At 38.9% G+C, this 8,768-nt stretch overlaps 1 non-coding gene across 1 annotated transcript; it reads left to right on the plus strand.

Moving 5' to 3' along the window:
* The first annotated feature begins 7,942 nt into the window (after positions 1-7,942).
* ACRALDRAFT_t119 lies at positions 7,943-8,017 on the plus strand. Its single transcript has one exon. It is a non-coding gene; the product is annotated as a tRNA-OTHER (tRNA).
* Positions 8,018-8,768: the final 751 nt, after the last annotated feature.

The raw sequence follows: 8,768 nt of genomic DNA on the forward strand, positions 1-8,768 counted from the left end.
TTATAGTTTTAGTGACTTAAGGAGGCGTAGTTAAATAAACAGCCTATTTTAAGTTACTAAAAAGATTAGGCTTTAAGCGTGATTCACGATTACCTTCCTTACGTCGCTTTATTATATAGTCGCGACTATAGGTATAATAGAAAAGGTGCTATCTAATCTTTCCGTCTAATTAGATCAGTTATACGGTAAGCCGACTTCCGTATTTAGATCCCGCGCCTAATTCACTAAGTTGCCTTTATCCGAAAACCGTGAATAGCACCAGGATTACCCTTTCTTTAATAATCACGACCCTATTTAACTAGCTACCGTAATAGAAACTCTAGTTAAAGCCAGTCTCGTAAGGGAGGCACTGCCTAGAAATATTAGACGTTAATAAAGGATATATATCCCTTATCACTAGCCCTAGTTAACCCGTTTTCCCTCTCTTCCTCTTTTTGCCTATATCGTTAAGTTTGTTTTTCTAACTTGCCCCCGCTATCCATTTCTTCACTATTTATTGCCCCGCCGCCCTTATATATTTTTCCTGTATCCGCCGTCTATACCTTGCCGTGATCAGGCTAATAGAGATATTAAGAATATCTGTATCCCTTACTAACTACTAGGAGCCGGCTCCCGCCGGTCCTGTCCTTACCGCTAATATCGTACCCGCTACTCGTGTTACTATTAATAAGACCACGCGCCCCCGTTATATTAGCGACCCTAATAATAGCCGATAGGTGTTCCCCTAGTAAGGTTTACCGTATCGTTTATTTAACGTTCCTGATAACGCTACCACCTTTATAGGTTTCCCTTAGCAGCCTAAAGATAATATACGCATAGTCTAACGCCTCCTTAAGAATACTATAGATAGCGAACTTAACGCTACTATAACTAATATAATACTCCTTTATATCCCTATAATAAGTATATTTAGCGAGAGGTCCTAGGATACTTATCCTATGGTTTAGTTATTATTTAGGACGTATTATAACCCAATAAATAAGAGGTAGCTAGAGAAGGGTAGTTTAGAAGATATAATACGTGTAATATTTAAGCGCAGATAAGGGGATAGCTGTCCTATAGCTTAGATTAATATTACGCCTTACTAGGAACTAAATAGCCGGACGCTAATTTACTCTCCTTAGCCGCTTAAGGTAATTAACCGTATTAAAAGAAGTCGCCTCGTCCCTATTATTTATTACTTCCATAATTATTTCGTTAGTCTAATTATAGATTAAGAGATATAGTGTATATACGGGTATAATAGTATTTAGTATACTAGTAATACTAAAGATCGCCTTTTACGGTTATTTAAGTACGCTATAGGTTAGCTGCGTAGTATTAATACGCCTAATAAGGCCGTCTCTAGCCTTACCCGCCGTTTCTATATTATTCCCGGTCCTTGCTAGACGGATAATCACTTATACGGCCTCTTTATTATGGAGTAGATACGAGCCGTTATCTAGGAGGGATACCTATTCCCTTAGAGCTTAAAGATTTATCGGTTTATATAGGGACGCTGCTACGGAAATAATAGTACAGCTTATGCTTGTTATATTAAGGAAGAATGGCTATCCTGTGTTAGAGTAATTCTTGGTTTCGGCTATTAGAAGATACTAGCGGTCCCGGTGGTCCCTTAGTCCCCTCTACCACCGCCTCCTAAGAGTATAGGTTTCACCCCTATTAATAAACCTATTATTAAGTCTAAGCCCGCTACCCCTGGTTCCTCTAATCAGGCCAAAAAGAAGACTTAGGCCCTAGTTACGAGTGCTCCTAAGTTATAGGAGCCTAAGAAAGATACTAGTATCCCGGTATGTCCTAAGATATCTAAGGCTATCTCTAAGAAGCCCTTAGCACCTATCTCGCCTAAGAAGATCACTAAGGTCACGAAGAGTCCTAAGAAGACTCCTAAGTCCTCTAAATCTTCTAAGTTTACTAGTATTAACTTAAATAGTTATAAGATTATTCAGATATCGCTAAAGAAAGTCTTAGTAAAGCCTTGGAAGATTAATATCCAAACTAAATAGATTAAGGATATAGAGGAGTAAGATAAGGGTATTAAGATATCTTATAGTCACCTATTCTATAGACTATAAAACCCTCGGCCTATAGACTCTTGTAGTGGCCCGATCAGACCTAGCTTATTCTCTTAAGATAACTGGGTCTATTTATATAATAGTGTCTACCGCGCGACACTTCACGACGCCGCTATTAATAGCTCCTTATATATACCACCTTTATAAGCGATCCCCTAAGAAGGATAGCTACGATATAATACTAGAATTAAGTGGGATAAGGATATAGTTACCGCTATTATAGAGTAAGTATATACTAAGAAGGAGGATTATATAGTCGGCGGACGGACTCTTCGTAAGCGTAAGTGAGTTTTAGAATAGTTCTACTAGATTATACTTAGCTTAATTAGGGTAAACTAATTATATTTAGAGTTATTATAGCCATAAGGACGTGAGTAAGATAACTAGGGCCGATTATAGAGGGGTGGATCGGAGACCCAGTGCTATATCGTTAGGATATCACGTGACGTTATAGGACGCGCGCGCTTTTTTATTTTATCTTATACATTATATATACGTGGCGACGCCACCCAGACATAGAGGATAATCATTATCCTATATAATTATTATCCTTTTAACCCTAAGCTTTACCACGTTTATTATATTCACTTCGTTTAAGCTATATTACCCTAATCAGAGCAGCGCGCACCTCTAGGAACCTCTTTTAAAGGTCTCTTTATTATATATATTGTTTTGGTTATATATACTTCGTGGTCCTAAGCACTCCTGTTATCGAAGACTTATCCGAGATCACACTATATAAACCGTTCTGTATAGTAACGGCTTCGCCTTTCTTTATTACTATGCTTATATAAAGGTAAAGGCTAACGGCCAGGATAGGCGGCGTTACCCCGATTAGTTAGGACCCGGAGCGAGGATACCCGATCCTTAATACTATAACTGCTTAAAGAGCGGTTATAAGTGTTTTCCTCCTCCGCTTAGGATAACTAGTCCGTCAGTAGCACTCCTAGAGGCGGTAAAGGTAGGCGCCGACGACCCCTTTTATAACATTAAGGCGGTAGAGGCGCTTATAGCGGCTTATTCGGCCTTTTAGAAGGTATTTAGGGTCTCGAAAAAGGCTTCTAGCACTGTATAGGAGGATAAGCCTATCTTAACGTCTATTAACTTAGAAGCCGGTAAGCCTCGCTTATCGGTATATACTACCGTTCCCCCCCCCCCCCCCCCACAGGGCCTCTTATATTATAGTAGAAAGACCTATACCTACCGCGGCGTCTCCTACTATCGTTACGCCTATTCCTAGTATAATGATTACCTTTACTAAGGCAGAAGGCCTACGCCGGCTTAACCGGTTCCTATAAGTGGTCGAGAACGTTATAGGGGTTATAGCCGTTAAGGTAAAGGATATCGAGTCCTTTAAGGGAAAGAAGACGGATAGGTAGGCTAAGGTCGCGCCGTCTATATTATCTCCTGTTATCGCTAAAAGCGTTAACGGTAACGAGGATATTTATAACGACGTTAACCTTAACGCCTAAACCCGGTAGCTAGGGGCGGGGCTTATCCGCCCCGGCTTAATTCATATAGTCGTCTTTACCATTATGCTAACCTTTATTTAATCCTTACCGCCTTTTCTATAACTCTTTTTCTTTTTATAACGTTTACAAGGTCCGTTATTAACTTTAATCGGGCTATACTTCTTTTCATTACGATCTAAGGCACTTAATTCTTATAGGACTCTATCGGTTCCTAGGATATCTAGGCGTATCCTTCCTACTTTACTAACGCCTCTTTTACTACGCCTTTACCTACCTTCCTATTCCTCGCGTATAGGATTTCCTTTACTATCTATTCGGTTTCCTTTAGACTATCACGGATCGATCCGGGCTAGGGGTTATATAGGACTTAACTAAGAAGCGGGTCTTTGCTTATATAATATAGGAGGTCTTTATAGAACCTCGGGTACACGTTTAAAGGTACGTCTAATTCTATTATATACGGGTTAATAACCCTAGTTACTCTATATTTCTAGTATAGCCAGCTTAATTCACACGATAGTTATAGGGTCGAGTAGTTCGCGAGTAAGAGCTATATAAGGTCGCCTTTTCGAAACTATTTAGTAGGGATATAACGCTTATTCGCTAACTCTTTTTATTATAATTATATAGCTGCTATTAAGGCTTAGGCGAACCCTATAGCCTTTTAGAGGCGGCGGAGTAGGTTATAGGCTATAAACTCCTAGGTATCGCTACTTAGTTCTTTATAAATTTAGATCAGGTCGATATAGTATTTATATTGTAGGAAGAACGGACTTATCTTAGTAGTAAAGCTTTTATAGTTATTTAGCGCTAGTTAGGCTACGGGTAGTAACTTATCCTAATCGGCTTAGGCGTAGTAAATAAAGACTTAAAGGTACGCCTATACCTTTTAATTCGCTTACTCGGTGGTATTATCGGTTTAGGAGTAATAAGCCATACTTAATCGTTATTCGATTCTGCTTAATTTATAGAAGTGTCGCTAAAAGCGACTTATCTAGTTATAACCTCTATCGCTTTCGATTAAATAAGGTATACCGTGAAACCAAAAGTAATAGTATAGGAACCGTTTAGTATAAGCTTCCGCTTCTATAAAGTCTATCGCTTTAAGAGTAATAGCCTTTATAAGTTAATCGGTTATAACCTATAGGTACCTATACTCTTTCTTTTTAGCGGGAGCTAGATCCGTTATAAAGTCTATTAATAGATTACTCCTTATTCGTTTAGGAATCGGGAGTGGTTTTAATAGCCCTTATTAAGTATTCCTCTATATATAGCTCTAGTTATAGATATTATAGTTATATATAAACCTATATATATCTTTATTTATCCCCGGCTAGAAAAAGCGTCTTACTAGAAGAGCGATTATATTATCCCGTCCTGGATAACCTCTAATCGTGGCGTTATGTATGGATTAGATTACTCGTGTTCGTAATATACTCCTTTCTTAGGCTTCCGGTACCTATAAGCGGCCTCGGAATATTAGTAGTCTTTACGGGGTAGTCCTATAATCGGTAATCTAGGCTCGGAGACCTAATAAGGGAGGGAACTATCGATTACCCTTAGATACGGCTTACGTCGCTTAGCGATACTAGTTATCTTCTTTTATTATAGCGTCCTATAGCCGTTATAATTTATTATCGGCTTCGAATACCTATAGGTTCTTATAAAGGAGGCGGATCTTTAGGGGGATTAAGGTCTCTAGGATTAACTATGTATATTATGCCTATTCCTGTTTATAGGAGAAGTCTTTTAGTTTATCTTATTCTCTTCGCGAGAGAGTATTAATAGTATGGTTTTTAGTACCCTTATAGTATTCTAGTATAAAGTCGAACTAGGCTAGCTCTCTAGCCTATTAGCTTTATCTTTTATTAAGTATTTTCTTTATTATAAAGTACTCTAAGTCTTTATAGTCAGATAGGATTATAAAACAACTATAACTTAGGAGCTCGGCTCTTTAATACGTTATATAACTTATAACCGCTAATATCTCCTTATTATAAATAGGATAGTTATACTTAGCTCCTATAAGTCGCCGTAAATAATAGGCGACCACGTAATAACGTCTCTATTTATCTTCTTATCCTAATACACCTCCTAGTACGAATCCCGAGTAATTAGTTTCTATAAAGGTTTTATTGCTTAAGACCTATTACCGTAGCATTGGCTCCTCCTGGAACCTCTTCTTAACTTCTTCGAAAGCCGCTTCTTCGTCGGGACCCTAGGAAAACGCTTAGTCCTTCTTTATTAGTCTTATTAGGGCAGCTATAATATAGGCGAAGTTCTTTATAAATATACGGTAATAGTTTATAAAGCCTAGGAAGCTTCGGACTCCTTTTACTAAGGTTAGAGCTTCCTATTCTCGGATCGGTTTTAGTTTATTAGGGTTACACGAGAGACCCTAACCGGCGGTAACTATAAACCCTAAGTACTTTACTCTCTTTACGTTAAACTCATACTTTACCGGGTTAAGCGTTAATCCTCCGTCGCTTAGAGATTATAATACTAGTTTAACCTTCCTCTTATAGTCGTATAGGGATCTATTTATATAAATTAGGATATTATCGATATAGGCGGTAATAAAATCGTTACGGTAACGCTATAGCATTTTATTAATATATTGTTAAAAGGACGCGGGGGCGCTACTAAGTCTAAAGGGGTATACTAACTATTTAAATAAGCCGAATCGGGTTCGGAATACTATCTTTGCTTTAGAGCTAGCGTCTATTTATATCTTATAGAATATAGTAACTATATCGAGCTTCGTAATCCACTTAGCTCGCTCTAGGTTTCGGAGTGTTTTTATAATTAGTAGAAGAGGGTAGCGGTCTTTTTATATAATGGTATTTAGGGCGCGGTAGTGGTAATGGAATTATAGCCTACCTCCTGGCTTCTTTATAAATAGAACTAGAGCCTTAGCGGCGGAGCTACTATCTTATATAAACCCCTTATTAATTAGGTCGGTAAGGGTTTTCCGTAGGACTAATAGTTCTTTTTTACATATATTATAAAGAGGGCCTAGGGTGGTTCTGGCTTCTTACCGTTAGGACCTTATATAAGGTTTACTTTATAGTTAACTCCGGGTCGATATAGGGGAAGGCGGTTCGTTTATAAATCAGATAATAAGTTAGGAAATGGTTATAGGATCTCCTTTAGAATATACTTCCGGGTGTCGACTAGAGACTTACCTCACAGGGCCTTATCGATATCTTTAATACTAACTACGTAAAGCGCGAGTTCCTCTTTTCCAAACCGTTATTTCCTTTATAACCGGCCTATAATACTGGCGAACACTGACCCGGTTACTATTTAAGCTCCGCGAATAGCTTTAATATTATCCGGCTTTTCCTCGCCCTAGAGTCGGATATCTATCCGAGCTACTATATAGTAAAGGCGACGTCTCTTTACGTAATAGGTAATATCTTTATATTCTATCTAAGGTTTCCCTAGGAATATATCGTGATCTAATCCTAGTATTATATAGGCTAATAATCGTTATTTATATCTATTAATCTCGAGATCGTATACAGCGATAGCGGAACTCTTAGTAGACCCTATAGTATCAGAGAACTCCGAGAGGGGTCTTCTAGTCTTATCGACTAATAGGAGGCAGAGGGACTTTATAAGATATTCGCTTATAGCGGCGTAATAGTTATAACTAGTATCTATAAGAGCGGTAATTAACTTCTTATTTATCCGCGCTCGTATAAAAGCTAAGTAACTACGTCGCGACTATAATATAAACTCTTTCCAATCCCTTTATTCCTTTATAGTAGGCTCTAGTGCCTGTTCTTATACTAGAGCTATTCTTTTTTCGAGTCTTTATCGTTATCGGTGGCTTCTATATAGGTTATCTCGTCGTCTAAGGTTACTAAGACCTTAGCCTCGCGGCTTTCCTTTTAATCTTTAGTGTCCTTCTTCTTTAAGCGGTATTTCCTAGTAAGGTATCCCTTCTTCCTATAATTATAGCTCTCTTTTATCTTTTTCCTCTTAGTCTATACTCGATTAACCCCTCCTATCTTTATATTACTATTATAGTTATAGACGTGATTATTATTATTATTACTATTACTGGGTGTTTAACTAAAATATGGCCTTAGAGCGAGGGCTTCGAGACTCTAAGTAATACTCTGCACCTCTATCACCTAAGCGTGGTAGTTATTCGGGAGTTTCGTAGTAATAAAAGCGGTATAGAGGCGGCTACTAAGAGCTCCTTCTAGGAATATAGTCTTCGCCGTATTATCCTATTAATATTGGCCCGCGATAGCTAGCTATCGTTTAAAGCCAGGTATAAAACGACTAAATACTTAGTCTTTATATTATCGTAACGTTTATAAGGCGTTAGCCGCGTACGGTTATTTATTAATATCCTTATATATACGATTAAGGTAATTAAGGGCCTCTATAGTATAGTGGTAGTATACCTACTATATAGTTAAGGTGACCGGGTCGGTTCGAATCCGGCTAGAGGCGTACGCGAAAGAGGAACCCCTTTTCCTTTTTTTACGCTACTCGGATCCTATTCTAGGGGGCCCTTATCTGCCTTAGTATATACGATAAGGGTTAAACAGGGGCCCGTTAGACCCACTGTCCGCCCGGCTTCGCTAGTCGTTAACATGTGCTACGGGGGAGTTAGTCGCCTTACTATAGAAAATGAGAAGACGGTATCGCGCTATCCCCAAGCGCGTGAGTAAAATACGCGGCGTCTCTTCCACGATACGGAAGCAGCCTTTTACGCTATTATATAAGCGTTCTGCATAGGCACGTAGCTTGCGTTAACTCTACCTGCAGCTATTTAAAGAGTAAGGGAAGCTTAGGAGCTTTAAACCCTAGGAAGCGTATATATAAATCGCCCGAAGTAGGCCTATAAGGGTTAGCCCTAGGGCATACAGGAAGGCGTATAAAACTAAACCGAGATAACCACGCGCGCGCCGTTAATTCGAATACGTAATCGGCTTTAAAGGCGCTACTGGTTATATTCTAGGCTTCCTAGTATAGAAGCCACGACTTTCATACTAGTAGCGAGTTAGTAACCGCGCCCGCGCGGTACCCGTATAAGGCAGTAATCCTAAAATGGAGGAGGGTATAGGGGTTTTTATCTAAGTCTTATACTAGTTCCCTAAGTCTTATACTACGGTTGTCCCCCTTATAGGCATAGGAGAAGGACCGTATAGTTAGAATTCTAACTCCTAGCTACTTAGGTAGGATACGGATAGCGGAGTAA

The sequence above is a fragment of the Sodiomyces alcalophilus genome (assembly GCF_042370955.1).
Source record: "Sodiomyces alcalophilus JCM 7366 unplaced genomic scaffold ACRALscaffold_3, whole genome shotgun sequence".
NCBI classification, from domain to species: Eukaryota; Fungi; Ascomycota; class Sordariomycetes; order Glomerellales; family Plectosphaerellaceae; genus Sodiomyces; species Sodiomyces alcalophilus.